This window comes from Echinops telfairi, unplaced genomic scaffold, assembly GCF_000313985.2.
Source record: "Echinops telfairi isolate 266 unplaced genomic scaffold, ASM31398v2 ScPeMD7_7424;HRSCAF=8462, whole genome shotgun sequence".
Lineage (NCBI taxonomy): Eukaryota > Metazoa > Chordata > Mammalia > Afrosoricida > Tenrecidae > Echinops > Echinops telfairi.
Window position 1 is genome coordinate 23,788,757 of NW_022111324.1, and position 5,241 is coordinate 23,793,997.

Sequence of the window (5,241 nt, forward strand, 5' to 3'; positions counted from 1 at the left end):
ACTTCTTCCAAGACAGAGTCATAATTTTAAGAGACCATGAAAAGTTCAATAATTTTTGCCAGCACCACAATTGAAATGCATCCATTCTTCTTCATTTAATGTCTACTTTCCCATGCATACGGGTCAAAGGAGAATACCATGGCTATGGTCATCCTCAAAGTAACACCTTGCTTTACATTACTCTAAAGAAGTCTTGGGCAGCAGATTGACCTAATGCAACGCATCTTTTGATTCCTGACTGCTTCCATAAGCATTGATTATGGACACAAGCAAGACAAAAATCCTTGATAACTTCAAGCTTTTCTCCATTTATCCTGGTCCAGTGGTGAGGAGTTTGGTCTTCCTTATACTGAGTTGTAATCCATACTGAATGCTGCAATCCTTCATCTTCATCAACGACTGCTTCAAGTCAGGATCACGTTCAGCAAGCAAGGATTTATCATCTTCATGGGGCAGGTTGTTCATAAGTATCAGGACAGGAGGAAGACTTATTAACATCTGACTCATATTGACCCTATAAGATAAGCTAAAACTGCCCCTGTGGGTTTCCAAGACTGTAACTCTTTATGGGAGTAGAGAGCCTCATCTTTCTCCCACAGAGAAGCTGGTGGTTTCAAACTTTTGACCTTGCCATTAGCAGCTTAACGTATAGCCTTGACAGCACCAAGGCTCCTTTCCCTAGTATGTAGGCAAAGGGAACTCCCAGGCAGATTGCTCCCCTGTGCTGGAGTGCTTTTCCTTTGAACTCCACATGCCACACCACTCATGTTTTCTCAGCAAGCATTTGCAATGCACAAATGTTTGTCCTGGCTTGGGAGGGCTCAGGAATGAAGAATGCTGAGGTCAGGGCCGTGGGAGATAAGAAGAGCCAGAGGAGAGGAATCTAACAGGACCAAACAGAGGTTTGATCTCTTGTGGAGAGAGGAAAAAATAGAAGTGACGCACTCAGATTCGAGGTTGACCCTGACAAGGACAGCTGACAAGGACAAGAGTAACCTTGAGGGAGGCATGGTAGTATGTGTTTCAGTGTTGGGGCAGATGGGTGGAGAGAGAAGCAGGTACCATCCAGGAGCCTACAGATACAGGTCGGCAGGAGCAGAGACTCAGAGAAGTGTCAGTGCAGGCTAAAAACCCAACCAGAGCTGAGATGTGATGGCCAGGCCTCAGTCCCAAGGAGAAGTGAGGACAGGGGTGAAGTACCAGTCTGAAGGCTCAAGGCAGGGTCTTTCTAAAGGGAGACCCGACTGGGCAGACTTCAACAGAATTACTTCAGCTCAAAGACTCAAACATGTGCTCTCAGACACTATGACGTGATTAGGGGAAGTAAATTTTTTTTTACCAAGTTAAGAATAACCAGGGCGCTCAAATTCTGGGACACTGGACTGTACAAAGGGTTGACAGTGAAGCAGCTATGGCTGGTCTCAGTCCTAGGTCTAGGAGTGTGACTTCACACCCAGCTCCCATAAGATAGTTATGGGGCAGTGGCTCTGGTATATGTCCACTCTCTTCAAGGGTTGTGATCCCTTATAAAGGGATCACAATGGATCAGAATTGACTTGATGGCCCTGAGTATGTATGGTGGCAGGGAAGGTAATTGGCTTATTTTGTAAGCCTATCAGATGCTAGGCACTTAAATAGCACATCTCATTTAATTCTCAAAATGATTTCAGAAGTGTGAAGATTGACCTATGATTTCAGTGAGTAAGGGATGCTGCCAAAATCCAACCTAATTTCGGACTCTAAAGCCTTGGCTGTCTCCCCATCCAGCTGCTTCTGGAAGACCTTGGCCAGACTCTAAAGCCTTGGCTGTCTCCCCATCCAGCTGCTTCTGGAAGACCTTGGCCATGTACACCTTGAAGGGCAGAGGCAAGAGCCTCAGAAGACCAGACAAAGGGATCTAATCAGATCATTATCCCGGTGGTTTTCAACCCTCGCTACACATAAGGGTTTTCTAGAAAAGTTAAAATACAACCAAACTCAAACACGTCAGCGCCTCCCCCTTCAGATTCTGCTTCTAAATGTTCAGTGGTGGAGCTTGGCTGAAGATATTATTTGCTGTTTCGGCTCATGAGGACCTCATGTATGTGCTATGTAACATAGCATCTCCCAGTCTTGCTCCATCCTCATGATGACATCATCCCATTTGGGGGTCATCTTGCAAAATGGTGAAGGACAGACGGTATGCTGTTGTGATCCCCAGCGTTTTCATAGGATAAGCTTTGTTTCTGACACTAAAATTAGAGCAACTTCAAGGTCTACTGGCCCATAGAGGGAAGTCAAAAAACCCAACTGGTATTGGCTTCAATCCCCAGCAGCTGGCTCCTTTCTCCTGGTCCCTGACCTTCTTGACTTGGTTCTCATCTCTGAATGCCGGGTGCTGCTTTGCATAGAAGCACCAAGTTCCTGCTCAGGCTGTGCAATCCAATCCTTGACCTCCTCCTCCGAAAATCAGGAACCCAAGGAGTAGGCCACAGGCTGGGGTGCTTATCCTAGAAGCCAGTGACATGAATCCCCATGATCCCACAAAGGGGTGCAGCGTATGAGGTGAGAGCATGGACCCTAGGGGGCTAACTGAACCAGCCAGTGACTCCCAGTCGACTTTGACTCACGCACGGTGAACTCGCGAATCTCAGAGTGGAACTGGGGCCCATTGGATTTTCAAGGGCTGATTTTTCAAATGCAGATTGTCAGACCTTTCTTTCAAGGTGCTAGGAGATGGATTCGCGTTTAGACTCTCCCAGTGAGTGGCTCAGGGCATCAACTATTTGTACCACCCCTTGAGTTCTCCAAGAGGCAAAAGCCATAATTGTAATTTTGCTACTGTTATGAATCGGGCGATCCCTGTGAAAGGGTCGTTCGAAGGGTCGCGACCCACAGGTTGAGAACTGCTGCTCCAGAGTTAGGCATGGAGAATTCACAAATGAGAAGTGCAGAGAGAAGGGAAAGATGTATAGCACAGGACACGAGAGGAACCTGACGACATCCCCCAAAGGAGACACGCCTCCTGAAGCTGCTGTTGCCAGGCAGCCGATGACTAGCCTCTCTATGTATTTGCCTGATCTCAAGGTGGTCAGCTGAAAAATCAGTGCCAAGGAATCGGGAAGCTTGAAGCAGCACCTTGGAGATGAGCCAATGAAACTGTGATGACTTCCCATTGCTCAATGTGATGGATGGTCCATGTTGCCTAAGACATTGGTCTTGCAGAATTGCTGACACACACCTAGAACATAGAAGACAAGCAGACACCTACTGTCTGCATCTTTTATCATGAGAATGGGTCTTTGACAGCAGCTGCAAGCTGGCCAGGGAGGGCTCTGTGACAGCAGGGCTTCTGCTGCTAACACCCTCTCTTGGGGCCAGAGTTCAAATCCCTTCAAAGTCTTACTGACTTCCTTACTCCTGGGCTTACTCCAAGAAGGCTTGGTGGCATATGGGTTGACTGTTGAGCTGTGATCTGCAATGTCAGCAGTTTGAAACCATCAGCCGCTCTGAGGCTTTCTACTCCTGTAAGCAGTTACAATCTTGGAAATTCACAGAGGCAGCACTATCCCGTCCTACACAATTGCTATGAGTCAGTAACAACTCAATGGCAGGAAATAGAGTTTCTTTGGTTTGGGCTCACACCCTGGTGGAATAGTGGTTATACTTTGGCTGCTAACCCCAAGTTCAGTGGTTCGAAATCACCAGCCACCCTTTGGGAGAAAGATGAAGCTTTCTAGTCCCGTAAAGAGTTTCAGTCCCAGAAACCATCGATGGCATTGAGTTTGGAGTTTTTCATATCCTGGGGAAGCCAGGCCACAGAACAATAGAGACCCTCAAGAAGTTTTGAATCCAGTTCTTCTCTTACTTACTTATCATCAGAGCCTGTCTTAAAAAGACATGTCCCTGGATCTCTGAGAGGGGCTCTCGTCTTTGGGGGGAAAAGTTACAAAACCTGAAATCTACTCCCAGCCCAGAAAATCTCTCCACGATCACTGAAGAACAAGAAAAGCTTTATTATTACAAACAACTATTAAGCCAGCATGTTCTGCATCACAGGAAACCCACTAAACAGACCGAAAGGATGGAAAGGCCACCCTTGACCGCTGCTGCTCAGATAGGACGCATTCGTGTTCAAGATGAAATTGTTAACTTTCTAGCTGGGGGGCAACAACACACCTGGAGTTATGACCATCTCTTTCCAGGAAACGGGCTGGTAGAGAGGCTCTCCTGAACTTGAGTTTCAAAGGAATGGCTGCCTGATCTTCCAGAAGACTCATAGAGTCGCAAACTTCTCGGCGACAGTGGAGGAATTGGTGATGGCCAGTCATCAAGAGCATTCTGAAAGAACAGAGGAGGGCCCTCTTCCCTTAGTCTCAACAGGGAGAATCCCAAGCTCTTATTTCCAACTGGTGCTTCTCCTAAACATTCCATCTAAACTGTGTTTTAGGGGGAAACTCACTGCTCACATCATTTCCTACTGATAGGGACCCTGTGTTAGTCTGGGTAGACTAGAGAAACAAATCCATGGACACACATGTGTGTGTAAGAAAGAGATGTATATAAAAGAGCAATTGAACATTGAGAAAACATCCCAGTGCAGCCCAGATCAAGTCCATAGGTCTGATATTAGCCCATATGTTCGATACCAATCTAGGAAGTCCTCTTCAGACTCATGAAACACATGCAATGATGCTGAATGTAGGAGATCACAGTCTAGTGGGTAGAAAGTCTTTGGGTCCAGTGTCATTGGAAACATCTCAGCGCTGGCATGGGTCTCTGCATCAGGATAGGTCTATGTGTCTTGTCAGCTGCTATGTCTCCCAGGGTGTGAGCAGAGTGTTACCCCCCTTCAAGGAGAAAGAACTGGATTTCCCAGAATTCTCAGGAGAAGACCATGCCCACAGAGAGGCCTCATTGGCTATGATCTGATTGACAAGCTAGACTCCACCGCTGCACTCTTAATTCTCAAATTGACAAATGATCATATAACTACCACAGACCCCTATAGATGGGGTTTCTGAAGCTGCAAGTTTTTACGGGAGCAGACAGCCTCATCTTTCTCCCACAGAGTGGCTGGTGGATTTGAACTGCCTATCTTGTGATTTGAACCCCAATGCTTATCCAGCAGAGCCACCCAAGCTCCTTCCTCCAATCTGAATATATATATATTTTTCCAATCTGAATATATTTTATGGAGACTCCTTTATGAAGACTTTGACCAGACAAATACAAAACCAATCACCCGGATGAGGGAGCTAG